At 38.6% G+C, this 18807-nt stretch overlaps 1 protein-coding gene across 2 annotated transcripts in view; it reads right to left on the minus strand.

Moving 5' to 3' along the window:
* Positions 1–18718, minus strand: part of LOC150084040 (protein zer-1 homolog) — a 127913-nt gene extending 109195 nt beyond the window's left edge. For both annotated transcript variants that reach the window (XM_090375871.1, XM_090375869.1), the window contains exon 1: positions 18490–18718. The gene's annotated coding sequence lies outside the window, so the exon portion shown is untranslated. The remainder of the gene's footprint in view (positions 1–18489) is intronic.
* Positions 18719–18807: the final 89 nt, after the last annotated feature.

An 18807-nucleotide genomic window follows, 5' to 3' on the forward strand; every position in this document is an offset into this window, starting at 1 on the left:
GATGGTCTGAGACAGTATTTAAATTCTATACAGTGGGACCAACTGAGGATGTTACCAACAGCAAATTCAAAATGGGAAGCATTCAAGGAACTAATCTTGGAAGCTACCAGGCTTTACATACCAACCAAGAAATATTGTTCAAGGTTCAGGCCTAAATGGTTGTCAGATGAACTAATGAGACATATGGCAGAGAAGAAAAATGCATGGGATACATACAAATTAATGGGTGACATGGAAGCCTATGATAGATATAAGTTGGTCTCTAACCAAGTCACAAAGGAGATTAGGCAGGCAAAGGCAGATTATGAGAAATCCTTGCTCAATCTAAACAAGTATTTTGCATCTACATTCACACATGAGGAGTTATTCAGGAAGAGGAATGTCGTAGGTGAAGTAAATGCTGGCAGTGAGCTAGATGATTTTCTAATAACTGAGAGGAAAGTGGAGGAGATATTGTTGAGGATAAACATAAAAAAGGCACCCGGGGTGGATGGGATCTATCCAGTTATATTAAAGGAGGCAGCAAAGGAAGTAAGCAAACCCCTAGCCATAATTATGAGAGCTTCTTTGGACTCAGGGGAGGTACCCATAGACTGGAGATGTGCAAATGTAACCCCAATTCACAAAGGAGGATCAAAGCCTGACAAGTAATTATAGACCTGTTAGTTTAACTTCGGTTCCAGGAAAATTAATGGAGGCACTGGTTAAAGAAGCACTGCAGGATCATCTAGACAAGAATTCAGTTATAGCTCAGACACAGCATGGTTTTGTTAAGGGCAGGTCTTGTCTGACCAATTTGATTGGATACTATGATGTAGTCACAAAAGAACTGGATGCAGGGAATAACTTTGATATTATATATTTGGATCTTAGAAAGGCTTTTGATACTGTTGCGCATGGAAGACTGCTGCACAAATTGGAGCAGTGTGGCATTGGAGGCAAATTGCTGCTATGGATAAAGGGATGGTTGAGTGGCAGAAGACAGAGAGTGGTAATCAATGGACACTGCTCAACGTGGACTAATGTTATTAGTGGAGTTCCTCAGGGTTCAGTGTTCTTTTCTGTATTTATAAATGATATTGATGATGGTACATCAAGCTTAATGTCCAATTTTGCAGACGATACAAAGGTTGGCAGGGTTGTTAAGGACACTACTGATGCTATGCTGCTGCAACAGGATCTGGAAAGGTTGAGCAGATGGGCTGAGAGGTGGCAAATGAAGTTTAACGTTGACAAATGTAAAGTACTACATATGGGAAACAGTAACCCCAGATCAACGTATCAACTCTGTGGTACTACACTGACAGTGGTAGAGAATGAAAAGGTATCCTGAAAAAGGCCTGAGGTTGGGAAAATTCATATTTTAGTATTAAATCAGCTCACACCAACCATAAGAATAAGTATTTACTGTAACTAGAATATTTATTTACATATTAAAATAAAATAAATATTTACAAAAACTGCTATTATATTAAATATACATGTAAAAACTTTAAAACTGTGATAAAATCCTTGAGATAAAATACACTAAAATAAACCGGATTAAAAGCGATAAAAACGATAGAAATCTCTGGAGCTTTCGGAAGCTTGCGCTCCCTTCCTCAGCAGTAACAAAACTTCCTGCAGCACGTCCATATATAACAGGCTCACGGTACCTATACACGTGGTGCAGTCGGCGCATGGTCTGAACTGGAAGTGGAAATAGCTCGGGAACGTGTTAAGCAAAACCGTTCATCCGTACTTAGGATAATAGTTTCAAACAGAGGATGCATACGCATACCTCTGTCCCTATTCATAATATTGTGGTCGGATGAACAGATTCGTAGGCTCTCGAGCCATTTACGGTTCCAGAACCCATGCGCTCGATCCATGATAACCGCATCCTCTGGGGAAATTTGATGCTGCTTCTCCCAAAAATGTTCGGCCACAGCAGACTTATTGTAATCAGCGATTTTTATAGCATTTGCATGCTCCCCCAGACGATCCTTGAGCCGTCGTTTTGTCTCGCCCACATAACATTCCCCACAATCCGGGCATTTTATCCTGTATACTACTCCACTACTCAGGTCCTTTGCTATTGGGTCTTTTACCTGAGACAACACTGTGTGCAACCTCCGCCCGGGAAGCTGCACACAGCGTGTTTTATAGCCCCACAAAATTCTAGCGAGATGCTCAGTAACGCCCGGATAGTAAGGAATGTATGCGGTAGCGACAGGAACAAACGGTTCCTGACGGTTAGACTCGATTCCTCTACTAAATCTGTCTATGATCCTCTGGGGGTATCCGCATTTTCTAAGGTCTGCTGTGACCCGTCTAATTTCACATTCTTTGTCCTCAGAGGTGGTGCAGTGTGACCCTGCTCTATCTATTAGAGCTTTCACTACACTATTCTTATGCTGCCCAGCTTGTGCTGAACTATAATGGGTGTACTGGCCTCTGCACATAGGTTTTTTAAACACAGAAGTTTTTAGCCTAGGGCCTACCCTAGAGACCAGTACATCCAAGAAAGGAAGGGTACCTCCTGTTTCCACCTCTGAGGTAAATTGTATAAATTGGGAGAAGCTATTAAGCCAATGGAGTGCATCATCCTCTCTCCCCTTCTGGACCACGGTAAAGGTATCATCAACATACCTTTTCCATTTCTTTATGGGAAACTGACATCCACTAAAAACCCTCTCCTCTAACTCCTCCATGGCCAGATTGGCCACGATGGCGCTAATAGGAGATCCCATGGCTGTACCGTGAACCTGTTTGTACATAACACCTTGGTACACCATAGTGGTGCTGGCCAGACAAAGTTCTACACCCGAACAAATATCCTCTACGTTTAAAAGCGATCTACTACCCAAAGAGACATCATTACTCAAAGATCTTCTAACACAATATATTCCATGTTTAATTGGAATGCATGTGAATAGTGACACCACATCAAAAGAAATCATGCTCTCGTTTTCATTTACAGTCAAATCTTTCACAAAATTCACAAATTCTTTACTGTCTTTTATGACATAGTTGGACTGGCCCACTATAGGCGAAATCAATTTAGCCAAATACCCTGACAAAGCATATGTGGGGCTTCCTATAAATGATACAATAGGTCTGAGTGGGACTTCTGTCTTATGAGTTTTTGGAAGTCCATAAAACCTCGGGAGTTGACATCCAGTAGCATGTAAGAACCAAAAGGTCTCCCTGGAAATCTTCTCTGCCTTTAACCAATCCTGTACCAGTTTATTAACGCGCCGCTCTAGGCCAACCAACGGGTTTCTCTGAGTAACTTTATACGTATTATTGTTCTGTAAAAGGTCCATTGCTTTTTTGTGATAGTCTTCTTTGTTTAGGACAACCGTCGATCTGCCCTTGTCCGCAGGTAAAACCACAATTCCATCGTCTCTTCTCAGTTCATTCAAGGCCTTTCTTTGACTAAAGTTAAGATTCGGAGATACTTTCTTTACCTGGCTCAAAATAACGGCAGATTTAACCCGGATCTCATTAGCTAGGGCCTCCGGTAGCTTGCTGATGGCCCGTTCAATACCCATTGCTATCTCCGCAATGGGAGGTTTGGGAGGTACAAGCGTAAACTTAGGACCTAAATTTAAAACTCCCTCTTGCTCTTCCGTAAGTTGCTTATTACTCAAGTTGTAAACAAAATGAGTACTTCTATCTGTACGTTGTACTGTACCTTCTCCCAACAACCTATTAAACTTCATAATCTGCCTCTGTCTATAGGTGTCTGCTATCCTAATAACTTTATCCAAAACTAATCTTCTAACGAGAGCCAAATGTCTAGAAGATACACTACTACTAATAAAACACGCTGTGTGCTATAAAACGCTATAAAACACGCTGTGTGCAGCTTCCCGGGCGGAGGTTGCACACAGTGTTGTCTCAGGTAAAAGACCCAATAGCAAAGGACCTGAGTAGTGGAGTAGTATACAGGATAAAATGCCCGGATTGTGGGGAATGTTATGTGAGCGAGACAAAACGACGGCTCAAGGATCGTCTGGGGGAGCATGCAAATGCTATAAAAATCGCTGATTACAATAGGTCTGCTGTGGCCGAACATTTTTGGGAGAAGCAGCATCAAATTTCCCCAGAGGATGCGGTTATCATGGATCGAGCGCATGGGTTCTGGAACCGTAAATGGCTCGAGAGCCTACGAATCTGTTCATCTGACCACAATATTATGAATAGGGACAGAGGTATGCGTATGCATCCTCTGTTTGAAACTATTATCCTAAGTACGGATGAACGGTTTTGCTTAACACGTTCCCGAGCTATTTCCGCTTCCAGTTCAGACCATGCGCCGACTGCACCACGTGTATACGTACCGTGAGCCTGTTATATATGGACGTGCTGCAGGAAGTTTTGTTACTGCTGAGGAAGGGAGCGCAAGCTTCCGAAAGCTCCAGAGATTTCTATCGTTTTTATCGCTTTTAATCCGGTTTATTTTAGTGTATTTTATCTCAAGGATTTTATCACAGTTTTAATGTTTTTACATGTATATTTAATATAATAGCAGTTTTTGTAAATATTTATTTTATTTTAATATGTAAATAAATATTCTAGTTACAGTAAATACTTATTCTTATGGTTGGTGTGAGCTGATTTAATACTAAAATATAGAAAAAAAAAAAGAATGAAAAGGACCTGGGGGTAATTGTGCAGGCAGATATGAAGTTCTCTGAGCAGTGCAGACGAGCTGCAAGAGTAGCTCATGGTGTCTTGTCAATGATATACAGGAATTTTTCTAGCAGGGATAGGGATGTGATTATTCCCTTGTATAAGGAATTGGTCAGGCCACACCTTGAGTACTGTATACAGGTCTGGAGACCTCATTTCAAGAAGGATGTAGAGATGCTGGAACGAGTACGGAGAATGGCAACAAGATTAGTGAATGGAACAAAGGGTTGCTCTTATGAAGAAAGGCTTAAGTTTTGCAAATTACAGAGTCTGGAGACTAGGCATCGGCGAGGTGATCTGATAGAGGTGTATAAGGCTTTGAATGGCTTGAGCATGCTCAATGCCGATAGGATTCTTCCTCTTGCTCAGAATAATCACCTGAGAGGGCATAAATTCAAATTGAGGAAGGACGGATGTCGGATAGATGTGCGGAAACTTACCTTTAGCCAGCGAGCAGTTGGTTTGTGGAATAGACTTCCATCACTTGTTGTTGAAGTTGACAGCCTAAACAAATTTAAGGCTCAGCTGGACAGGTATTTCGAACGAACGGAGGGGTGAAATGGGAGTAGTGGTTGTGTTTTTTTTTTTTTTTTTTTTGGTTGATGCTGAATAAGCTTGCTTTCTTGCATCATATGCCTCTACTAATGCTAATGTCCATGTCCAGCGACTTCGGAAAATGGGAATGACAAGGTGGCGATCTTCTGTATTAATTCGAACATAGACGTCACACCAAACTGACTCAACATTGCACTGGCCACCCATGGTGGTTTGATGTACTGCCTTAGATTTAATATGCTTTTTAACTAAGAGCATGACCTTACCTCAACTTCTGTACATATTGTATTTATTGCTAATGTGTCAGAATTCAAGATGGATCTAATTTGGTTCTCTCCTGAACTTTATGGATAATTTGTGCTAACAGGACAAAGGAGTTTGAACTGTAAACTCATCAAATTAGGTTTATCTCCCACTCTGTTTTGCATCTGCGGATTGGAAGAAGCCTCTGATCATATCCTATTGGACTACAATTTGAATAGTGATTTTAGGAATGCGCTCCAGCTTACTACAGGTGCTTTCACAAGAGAAAATAAATCAATGTTATAATAAAGCAATATTTGTAATGTGCTTGTACCAAGAGAGAGATTAGAAGTCAGGGTAATACCCAAAAGAGATATATCAACTTCCCTAGAAATTGGAGTGTCACCAAAGATAAGCATAGGAGCAGAAGAATCCTTTTTGTGAGATAAGACAAGACTGAGTTTTAGAAGGATTGAAATCAACTAAGTTCTCTTTTTGCCTCACTGGATAATTACCTGGAGATCGGCATTTAAGGAACTGGTAGCGGATATTCAAGAAATTGAAGCTGATTGAGTGGGGCAAGGTTTCTCAAAATGGAAAGTGGAATGCAATGTACTATCATTGGCAAAACTATGGATAGGATTTCTGGTCAATGGAAGACAGTCATTAATATACAAGAGGAAAAGAGTAGGGGGAAAGAACTGAACCTTGGGGGACACCAGCATTAGTGGAAAAGTTAGAAGACAGAGAGCCATCTACCATCACCCTCAGTGAGCGATCAGAGAGAAAACTGGATAACCGATTACAAAAAACATTTGGCAAACCATAAGATGGAAGCTTCTTTAGGAGACCTTTATGCCAAACACGATCGAAAGCCTTTGAGATGTCAAGAGCAACTGCTTATGTTTCATTGAACTTTTTCATTTTTTTTTTTTTTTTCTTTGGTAGTTATTGGCGCATCAGCTTCTGTGGCCATAATGCACCTCCCAAAGTTTTTTTGCAGTACTTTGATCCAAGCCTGAGGCAGGATTCAAACCTGCAACCTTTGGGTTGCCAGGCAGGCGCTTTACCACCTGGCTAGTCCGGTCGGTGAACTTTTCCATTGAATTTGTCCATAAATGGGTAACGTAAGCCACAAGGTTTCTAGATAGTCTAAGAGTTGGTGGTTAACTGAGTCCAATTACTTTAGATAGAGTAGATGTAATTGCAATGGTACGATAACTGGATGGGAGGAATTTGTCACCATTTTTAGGAACTGGCTGGATATGAGCAAATTTCCAAGCAGAAGGAAAAACACCTTTGGAATACAAAAGTAAAGAAAGGAGGCAAAGAACAGGAGTAAGTTCAGGAGCACAGGTTTTGAGAACAAGTGGAGAAATACCATCAGGACCAGGAGCTTTCTTAGCATGAAGATTCGTCAAAATCCTTCTGACATCTATTTTGATGAAAGACCACAGGAGGCAATGAATGGAGCATGTTGGAATGGTGGGTAGTGTTTTAACAAGATCATTAAATCATGAATTGGAAGAAAAATAGGATGCTAGCAGGTCAGCTTTATCCTTGGCTGAAGTGGCAACAGAACCAACAGGTTTTGACAGAGGTGGGAACAGAGATGGGCAAAAGTTGCAGCCAACAGCTTTGGCAAGAGACCAGAATGCTCAGCTACCATTAGGACAAGAAGAAAGTAGTTTGGACTGATTAATAACTGCTTTACAATTGTTGCGAGCTTTGGTGTAGGCAAAAAATGAAACTGAAGATTTGGAAACAACCCAATTATGATATGCAACGTTCTTCTCTTGAACAGCCTTAGCACATTTATTGGAAAACCAAGGTTTAGATAAAGGACGAGATTTTAAAGTGGAGTATGGAATAAAGGATTCCATTCCTACAAGAATAATTCACTGACACGATCTGAGCAAATGTTACATCAGAAGTTTTGAAACAGTAATCCGACCAATGAAAAGAAATCTTGCAGGTCATCCCATTTTGCATTCTTGTAATGCCAAACAACATGAGGTTGGGAATAGCCATAAGATAAAGGTTCCAATGGAAAAGAGACAATCACCAAGTTGTGATCTGATGTGCCTAAAGGACCACTCACTTCGACCGTGTACTTAGAAGGGTTGTTTGTGAGAAAAGGTTCAAACGTTGGCTGCATGGCTACGATTGTCCAGTATTCTTGTAGGTAAATGAACAATCTATGCAAGGTCATTAGAAATTGCAAAAGCCTCAGCATCTCAACCAGCTGGGTCGGTGTGACTAGAAAATGGCAGCCAGCCAGCTGGAGTTGTGAACATTAAAATCACCAAGGAAAATTACCTCACTTTTAGGAAAGTTGGACTGGAGAACGTCAAGTTGCAAATAGAGGAAGTCAAAGATCTCCAGGTGATTAGTGAAGTTGGGAGAATGGTAGAGACAACAGATGATACAGTAAGACTGGGATCATTTGGACTTAAAAAAAAAAAAAAAAAAAAAAAAATACCATCAAAATATCAGTAAAATCAATGATGGAGATCACTGATTGTATACTAGACAAATAATAGGCATATTGGAGTTTATATTAAAATTTAACTGCTCTTCAATCTGATTGGTAAGGTATACAGTTAGATTGATAAATATATCATGTAGAGTTCTTCATGGCATCTGATATTACTGTCAATATTTATCCATGTACCTTAGCATGAAATAATGTATTATTACTTTAATAAATGACTTAACAGTTAGATTACATTAGTTTATATTATAATAATAAATGTATAATGGTATTGTCAATAAGGCAGAGCATCACAGGATGTTCACAAATCCTATTATCCTCTACAAAAATTTGTGATATATGTAGATGTTAATGTACATATATTTTAAACGTATTACATATAAAAATTCCTAATGGCAGTTGATTTCTGTTCCAGGTATTATAAAGTTTGGTAAGCAAACAGCCGTTGAAAGGATAGTGATGAACTTGGGAAAGGTTTCATACTAACAAAACCACAAAAAATAACCAGAATGATTTTGGCAGGATTCGATAAGCACCATAAAAAAATTTGGCATTACAAGTTATTTTACAGACAAACTGCGGTTGTTTCAAAGGGCAGAACAACATGCAGGTATGAGTGAATCTGTGGATTGTTCATCAAAGAAATCACTTTGGAAATGGTCACAGGAGTATGAATCACATCACATCACCAAAAATCCTTGCATGAAACAATACTGGCCTTCATTTATCAATAAATTTAAGTAATGCAAATACAATATGAAGCTTGTAAACATTTCCTAAGAATTTTTCCAACACCTGCTGATGTGGAAAAAAGATACTGGAAAAATGAATATGCAATTTATCAGACAAAAAAAAAATAAAAAAATGAGAAATGTTTATTTTTTGATGAAAAAATAAGAATTGTAACACAAGTCACCACATATTATGATATTGGCTGAAAGGTCTGCCATACATTTCTTTGGTCTATTTTTCTTTCAGAATCTTATCAATCAAATGACTTTGACTTTGCTCATCATATTAAGAGTATGGTTTGTGCCCCAGGTGGAATGTATAGGCATATTTGGTAAATGTAGTTTCAACAAGATTATTATTATTATTATTAGCTACATGGTGCAAGGAAGCCTGAGGCTTATGTTGCACCAGCCAAAAAAAACTTCCCCGAGTTACCCTGAGAGAGAGAGAGAGTCAAAAGTAGAAGGGAATCACCAAGAAAGAGAAGAATGATGATACCAGCTGAGGACCCTAGGTGTGCCAAGCCCATACTCACCAGATGTGAGCCCTTGGGGGTTTCAATATGGCTCATTTTACCTTCAGTATACAAGGTCCTCAATAAAGTATTCCAAAAAAATAGCAATGATTCACAAATCTTTTATGTTCCTCTTCACTCACCACTCCAAAACCAAACCTGCATCATATGGCAATGCATTATATTTCAGTTGTGTGATAATGTCTATGTTCTACAGAAAATGGAACAAAGGTGTTACTACAAAACTGAAACAAGCTATCTGAAATAGAGCTGCAAGAGTAGCTCATGGTGTATTGTCGATGATATATAGGAATTTTTCTAGCAGGGATAAGGAGGTGATTATTCCCTTGTATAAGGCAATGGTCAGACCACACCTAGAGTACTGTATACCGGTCTGGAGGCCTCATTTCAAGAAGGACGTAGAGATGCTGGAACGACTACAGAGAAGGGCAACAAGATTAGTGAGTGGAACAAAGGGGTGCTCTTATGAAGAAAGGCTTAAGTTTTGCAAATTACAGTGTCTGGAGACTAGGCACCGGCGAGGTGATCTGATAGAGGTGTATAAAGCCTTGAATGGTTTGAGCATGCTCAATGCTGATGGGATTCTTCCTCTTGCTCAGAATAATCACCTGAGAGGGCATAAATTCAAATTGAGAAAAGACAGATGTAGGATAGACGTGAGGAAATTTGCCTTTAGCCAGCGGGTGGTTGGTTGATGGAATAAACTTCTATCCCTTGTTGTGGAAGTTGATAGCCTAAATAAGTTTAAGGCTCAGCTGGACAGGTATTTCGAACGAACAGAGGGGTAAAGTGGAAGTGGTTATTTTTTATTTATTTATTTTTTTGGCTGATGCTGCATAAGCTTGCTTTCTTGCATCAAATGCCTCTACTAATGCTAATGCTAAATGAATTTGGTCATTACTTTGTTAATGCTGCACCAATTCTCATATGACATGTGAAGGTGCATAATTGTGAAGACTGTACAAATACTGCCAAATGTGATCTATTTTTTTATATTTAAAAACTTAAATTCAAGAACATCAAATTAGGAGTATGAAATATTCCAGAACAATTTTTATTACATTTCTTCCATCTCTGGTCATTCTTCAAATATACAACACAAAATGATACAAAGCAATTTTGCCATCAGGGATAAGGAGGTAATTATTCCACTGTATAAGACAATGGTCAAGCTACATCTTATTACTACTAATAAAGTACTGCATAAAGATCTGTAAATCTAATTTTAAGAAGGTCATGTGGATCAGTTGGAACAGGTGCAAAAAATGGGAATAAGATCAGTGAGGAGAACAATACATTACTTTTACCAAGAAATGATAGCAATGCAGACAGGCTTCCAGAATAGGTCATGGGATCTTGTCAACGATATACAGTAATTTTGCAACCAGGGATAAGGAGGTGATATCCCTTTGTATAAGGCAATGGTTAGGCCACACCTTGAGTACTGTGTACAGGTCTGGAAGCTTCATTTTAAGAAGGATGCAGAGAAGGGCAACAAGACTAGTGAAGGGAACAAAGTGTTACTCTTATGGAGAAAGGCTTAAGTTCTGAAAATTGCAGCTTCTGGAGACTAGACACCTGCAAGGTGATCTGATTGAGGTGTATAAAGCCTTGAATGGATTGGTCAGGCTCAATGCTGATGGGATTCTTCCTCTTGCTCAGATTACGAACATGAGGAAAGACAGTTGTAGAATAGATGTGTGGAAATTTGCCTTTAGCCAGCGGATAGTTGATTGCTGGAACAACCTTCCATCTATTATTGTGGAAGTTGATAATTTAAATAAATTCAAGGCAGAACTAGACAAACAATTGGAATGGATGGATCAGTGAAATGGGAAGGTTTTTTTTTGGCTGATGCTGTATAAGCTTGCTTTCTTGCATCATGTGCCCCTACTAATGCTAATAACAAATTGAAATATCTAGAAACTAGGCATCTGCATGAAGACCTGAATGAGGTGTTCACAGATTTGAATAAGCTAAATGTTGACAGCATCCTTCCTTTAGTTCAGAGAACACAAGGAACGATAGTAGTGCAGACGTAAAATAACAGGGTTCAAGAAGCAATGCAGGAATATCTAGACAGGAATGCAGTTATATTGCATTCACAGCATGGATTTGTTAAGGAGCAATTTTGTCTGACCCATCTGATTGGATATTGTAACACAATAACAAAAAAGAAATGGATGCCAAAAATAATTTTAACAATCATATACTCAGATTTCAGAAAAGTTTTTGATACTGTTCCATATAAAAGACTGTTATACAAATTAGCATAGTAGAGACATATGATGCAAGAAAGCAAGCTTATACAGCATCAGTCAAAAAAATGTTAAAAAAAATTTACGTTCACAAATGCACGTAAAAGTCCACGAGTCCGAGATAGTGTAAGGCCTACGAACATTTATGGAATTTGCATTTAACCTCATTTCAAGAGTTAATTTGTCAATGTTAAACTTCAGTTGCCACCTCTCAGCCCATCTGCTCAACTTTTCTAGATCCTGTTGCAGCAGTGTACTGTCATTAACAACCCTGCCAACCTTTGTACTGTCTGCAATTGGAGCACTCTGACAAGTCACTGGATTAAGGGATGGTTGACAAAGAGAATACAGAGTGCACACTGCTCTCCTGGGACTAATGATATTAGTGAAATTCCCCAGGATTCAGTGCTGGGCTCAATATTTATTAATGATACTGATAAAAGCATATCAGGCCTAAGTTTGCAGATGATATAATTTCTGGCAGGGTGGTTAAATTACAGTAATCAGGGTAAGCTACTGCAAGAAGACCTAGAAAAATTAGGTTAACTGGCTAAAAAGTGGCAATTCAAGTTTAACATTGACAAATGTAAAGTACTGTATATGGGTAGCAGTAACCCCAGAATAACATATCAATTATGTGGTACTGCACTAAGGGTAGTGGAGAATGAAAAAATCTGAGGACAATGTGCAATCAGACATGAAGTTCTCAAACTATATACATGAGAGAGAGGGGCATAAATTCAAATTGAAGAAGAATAGCTTCAAGATAGATGCGCAGAAATTAGCCTTCAGTCAGCAGATAGATGATTACTGGAACAAACTTCCATATGGTGTTGTAGAAGTGGGTAGTTTGAATAAACATAAGGAAGAGCAAGATAAACTATTAGAGGAAATGTACAAGTGATATGGGAAATGTTCTTTTTTTTTTGGCTGACATATAAGCTTACTTCCAACATCATTTTCCACTACTAATAACAATAATCACTACTAACAAAAATACAGAGGAGGAATTACAGGTTTTATTGGGAAAACAAAGGATAGTTGCAAAGAATATGGGACAAGAATAAAATTTGATTAGACTAAAGTTATATAGGTAGGAAGTGGCGAAAAAGAAATAACTATTAAAATGGATGATATTACAAGCAAATAAATATAGTTATCTTAGCAGTTTGATAACTGTGACAGAGAAGTAATCAGAAAATTAGAAGTAGAATTACAATGAATTGCAAGATTTCAGGAGGGGAAGCAGATATTTACAGAGAGAATGAATATATCAAATTAAGGAAAACAATGAAATGCTTTGTATGGAGCATCATGTTCTATGGGTTGAAATATGCCATCTAATGGAGGAGAGTATTAAAAGGATTGATGCTTTTAATGCGGATGAGGCTTGAACGGCAAAATATTTAGGATTAGAAAACTAAAGTATGAAAATCAAAGTAATTGTATTGACCATATACTAAGGGAAGAGAGCTAAGAGATGTAACTGAAGGGAAGCAATGGACAGAAAACAGAGAGAGAAGAACTGGAATGGTGGATGATTCGAAAACATTAGCAGATATGAGCTGAAAGAAAGGGCTAAAGACATAGAGAAATGAAGATGTAATTCAGTTCTGGCTGTCATGGACTTGCTATATGGCAGAGAGCTTATGATGATTACTAATACAATGCATCAACCTAACAATAAAATTTAGGAGTATTAGTAATAGTAGATTTTTTTTTTTTTTTTTTATGTGAACCCCCAAACACGAGAGGTATTAGAACCTATAATACTTAGTACCATGCTTGGGTTGCAGGTTGAGAAGACGAAAGAAGATATTTGTTGACGTTGGACTTGAACTTCTGTAGATTATAATTTTCGGGAAATACGTATGAAGGAAGGTTGTTCCAGAAAACGGCAGTTGAATGAATAAATGAGGAAGATGAAAAGTTGGTTCTGTGGGTCTGAAGTTGGACAGTAAATGGATGTTGGCTGGTGGCGGCACGGTGTTCGGACTGTTTTGAAAGAGAGAGCAGGAATTATAGAAGCCAATTCAGAAGAACAGTGCCCATGGAAGTATCTGTAGAAGAGGCATGCAGCAGAAACAGTGCATCTATGAGAAAGCGAGTGGAGAGACTCTGTTAGAGATGAATCATTAATTAACCTAACTGCCCTCTTCTGAATGGAATCAAGAAGCCTGAGAGAGGTTTTGGGGGCACCACCCCAGATGTGGAAACAGTATTCCATGGCAGGGTGGAGTTGCGATTTATACAGAGTGAGCAGCTGTTTGGAAGAAAAGTATCGAGGAGAGCAAAAGAGAAAAACAAGTTTTTTAGATGCAAAGGAAGCAATATTTGTAATGTGCTTGTGCCAAGAGAGATTAGAAGTCAGGGTAATCCCCAAAAGAGATATATAATTTTGCCTAAAAATCGGATTGTCACTAAAGATAAGCATAGGAGCAGAAGAATCCTTTTTGCGAGATATAAGACAAGACTGAGTTTTAGAAGGGTTGAAATCAACTAAGTTGTCTTTGCCCCACTGGAGAATTACCTGAAGATCGGCATTTAAGGAATTGGTAGCAGATTTTCGATAAGTTGAAGCTGATTGAGCAGGACAAGGTTTCTCAAAATGGAAAGTTGAATGCAATGTGCTATCATCGGCAAAACTATGCATAGGATTTCCAGTCAATGAAAGAAGGTCATTGATATACAAGAGGAAAAGTGTGGGGAAAGAACTGAACCCTGAGGGATACCGGCATTAGTGGAGATGTTAGAAGACAGAGAGCCATCTACCATCACCCTCAGTGAGCAATCAGAGAGAAAACTGGATAACCAATTACTAAAAACAGTTGGCAAATCATAAGATGGAAGCTTGTTTAGAAGACCTTTATGCCAAAAACGATCAAGAGCCTTTGAGATGTCAAGAGCAACTACTTGTGTTTCACCGAACCTTTCCATTGAATTAGTCCATAAATGGGTAACATAAGCCAGAACATCACCAGTGGATCGACACTGACGGAATCCATACTGGTGATCGTTGATCAGACGGAAGGTTTCTAGGTAGTCTAAGAGTTGGCAGTTAATTGATTTCTCCATTACTTTAGAAAGAGTAGAAGTAATTGCAATGGGACGATATATGGATGGGAGGGATTTGTCACCCTTTTTAGGAACTGGCTGGATATGAGCAAATTTCCAAGCAGAAGGAAAAACACCTTTGGAATAAGAAAGTGAAAAAAGGCAGCAAAGAATAGGAGTAAGCTCAGGAGCACAGGTTTTGAGAACAAGTGGAGAAATACCTTCGGGACCTGGAGCTTTCTTAGCATCAAGATTCATCAAAATCCTTCTGATATCCTTTTGACGGAAGACCACAGGAGGCATTGAATGGAGCATGTTGGGAATGGTGGGAGGTGTTTTACCAAGATCATTAATACATGAGCTGGAAGTAAAATGGGATGCTAGCAGGTCAGCTTTATCCTTGGCTGAAGTGACAACAGAACCATATGGTTTGGACAGAGGTGGGAGCAGAGATGGGCAAAAGTTGCGGCCAATAGCTTTGGCAAGAGACCAGAATGCTCGGCTACCGTTAGGGCTAAGAAGCAAGTTTTCTACTCTTAGCCTATTCAAACTCTAGTTTGGACTGATTAATAACTGCTTTACAATTGTTGCGAGCTTTGGTGTAGGCAGAAAATGAAACTGAAGAATTAGAAACAAGCCAATTACGATATGCAACATTCTTCTCTTGGACAGCCTTAGCACATTTATTGGAAAACCAAGGTTTAGATAAAGGACGAGATTTTAAAGTGGAGTGTGGGATAAAGGATTCCATTCCTGCAACAATAATTTCACTGACACGATCTGAGCAAACGTTGACATCAGAAGTTTTGAAACTGTAATCCGACCAAAGAAAAGAAAAGAAGTCTCGCAGGTCATCCCATTTTGCATTCTTGTAATGCCAAACAACATGAGGTTGGGAATAGCCATGAGATAAAGGTTCCATTGGAGAAGAGACAATCACTAAGTTGTGACCTGAAGTGCCTAAAGGACCTCTCAACCGTGTACTTAGAAGGGTTGTTTGTGAGAAAAAGATCAAGCGTATTGGCTGTATGATTAGGATTGTCCGGTATTCTTGTAGGTATGTGAACAATCTGTGCTAGGTCATTAGTAATTGCAAAAGCCTCAGCATCTCGACCTGCTGGGTTGGTGTGACTAGAAAACGGAAGCCAGCTGGAGTTGTGAACATTAAAATCACCAAGGAAAATTACCTCACTGTTAGGAAAGTCGGACTGGAGAAAGTCAAGTTGCAAAGAGAGGAAGTCAAAGAGCTCCAAGTGATTAGTGGAGTTGGGAGAACAGTAGAGACAACAGATGAATTTGACATAATGAGGTAGAGAGATTTTAAGCCAGAGAAGGCCGAAAAGAGGAGATTACAAATTGCCAAGTCTCTGACAGGGAATAACAGAATGGACATATGCACAAGTAGCACCTTTGAGGCGAAAGGAATCATACAGAGAATAATTTGGGCATCTGAGATGAGCAGTAGTTGAATCAACCGATAACTGAGATTCTGTCAGAAAAAGTACATGGGGTTTGGCAGACTGCAAGGGGAAATGGACATCGTTGAGATTAGAATTGAGACCACGTATATTTGTGAAATGAATTAGGAAGTCCTTGGGAGGTTTAGATCTTTTCGCAGATAAGCTTGCTCTATTAGTTTGACAATTCATGGTGTATTCAATAGTAAGAAAAAGTGGGTGGGACACGCTGTATGAAGTAATGAAATTTTTGGATATGGCGTACATGTGGTAAGAATATACCCAGATCCTTGACATAACATGGCCTCGACAATGCTCCTCGCATACACACTACTCGGACTCCCTCTAGTCACTATCTGGCAGAGTAGAGGTAGCAAGATTATACACTAGCTGATCCGGAAGCCTCCTAGAGAGTTACCAATAGGTTTGGTCCGGTGTACTAACTAGCGGCCGGCCTGCGAACACCGTTTTAGAGCTGTACCCTCGAAATGTAAGGAAGTTTGGATCTCACCACGACGTTCATCATAACCCCAAAAGTCATCAATCATACTGCATGATGGAAGAGATAGGGAAGGGTTGACCGGAACTTAGCTGTAGAGACTAAACATGGGTTCCATCACTTCAAGCCTCCAATAAGCAAAGTGGTGGTATTTCACCGGTTGATGAGAGTCATCTACCACCTAGTACTGCCTGGTAACATAGAGGGGCGCGTTCCTCCATGTGGTGTGGGCGCCACACCTCGACCCCTGCTTACGTTGGTTCACACCCGGGTGGTCACCCACCATGTATTTGTGCATGGAGGTTATACCCAGGATTACTAACAGTCCCACCATCGTGAAGGTTCAAGCAGAGGATTTGGCTGTCACAGACTGTCCGGACTTCGCCGAAATTGGGTCCACTTGACTTGAGTGTCACCCGAATATCAGTTCCATCAGCGTTTTAGACTCCTGGGTAGCAAGTACAGCTTGTCTGGCGTATCTGAGAGAATGTCTGTGACAACCTCAAGGACTCGATGATGTAAGGAAGCAAGCTTATACAGCATCGTTCTCATATTTTGAACTGGTAATGTCAGTTGTAGTGCTACAAAAAAAAAAAAAAACTTCAACGTCGCAATGAATATGGGTATTTTTGTCAGCTTTATGGCATCCAACTCTGCCAATTTCATTGAATTGAGTTTCATGTGTAGACAATAATGCTCCACAAAGCCAGATTTAAATGCACCTGGTTTGAAGAAAATGAGGTTCCACATTTAACCTGGCCATCAGAAAGCCTACATCCCAAAGAGCACTTCAGGTCAAGATGGAATGCCAGCTCTTACTAAATATATAAGTGGAACCAGTATATAGTCCACTTCACATATTGTGCTGGCAACAGTACAATAATACCAATTCCAAATGGTTGCTGTCATGAAGAAGTTTTCCAAAAAAGGATCAGTATCCTCATTCAGGCAAAAGGCACACCCATATATTATTAATTTCATTAATAAATATCCAATTTCTTCAACATTTATGGCATCTAACTAGACTACTATTCAGAGGATACTGTATACAGTGACGAAGTAAGCATGCTGCTTATTATAAATAAAAAAAATCCACCTTCCCCCCCACAAGAAATCACTCATAAACATGATTTGTTGAATGAAAAAATAAAATGATTTCACTATATCATTTTGTTATAATTTAGAGCAACAGGCCAAAAAAAATATTTATTTTATATTCTCTTTTGTTAATGTTTCATATAGTTCCTATTTTTTTTTTTTTTTTAAGTATGATTACTGCATTTCTTATTGGTCCTCAGATCTCTTCAATAGCCTCATTACAGAAACAAATTTAAACAAAGAGATGTAACTAGTTTCATATATTAAAAAATTAAATTGTTATTTATTTTTCTTAAGCTATTTAATTATATTTTGTTAAATTGTGATATAAGAAACTGATACCACTACATTAAATAATTAATCTTTACAAATTTCTGATATGTATAAAATTATAAATTTTCAGAGAGAAATCACAATTTTAATACTCCATCACAAATACACCTTTGATATGTTAATTAAATTTATTTCTATCATTCCAAATACGGCTGTCATCATGTTTTATATTCACTTATCAATTGCGGCTTTCAAAATAAATCTAAAAGATAAATATACAAATTAGAAAATGTCTATAAACGTATTCCAAAGGCTAAAACATTATTCAAATAATGCTTGAATATTTACTACATTTAATGCGATATTATAACTATAACTTGCGATGTAGTAAAAGAACAACAGTGTGCGGCTTATACGGTGTTCGCAAATATGAAAGGCTTAGCGCATTTAAAACATAAAAGCATCCGCATCTTTATTTCCATTAAATATGTGTAAATCTGCCAAAAAATATAATGTGGCATAATGTTAAGGAAAGTGATATTTGAGGGGAAACTTTTAATAGCATCAAAATTATATTTTCGATAATAAATAATACTTAATAATCAACATACCTACTAGAACACAGATTTCTATATATTTATGAAAACATAACTTTCCAATTCACATCGTGATAGACGAAGTGATGTAGTTCTACATCAAGTAAAAAATAAACTGGACGGCGAACTGATTTTCTCGCAAATTAACCAGAATATTCTAAAAAAAATTAACCTAAACAAGCGATATCTACGTATATTAACAGATAGGGCCAAGGTCTCTTTTCCTTCCCTCCCTGCCTTAACACTCAGCTGCGAAGTACGCTAAAAACCTGGTGCTAGCGGATAGGAAACACGAAAGACCACATTAAAACACTTTCTTTTTTTTCTTTTTTT

The sequence above is a fragment of the Mastigoproctus giganteus genome, chromosome 6 (assembly GCF_048544385.1).
Source record: "Mastigoproctus giganteus isolate SK-2022 chromosome 6, ASM4854438v1, whole genome shotgun sequence".
NCBI classification, from domain to species: domain Eukaryota; kingdom Metazoa; phylum Arthropoda; class Arachnida; order Uropygi; family Thelyphonidae; genus Mastigoproctus; species Mastigoproctus giganteus.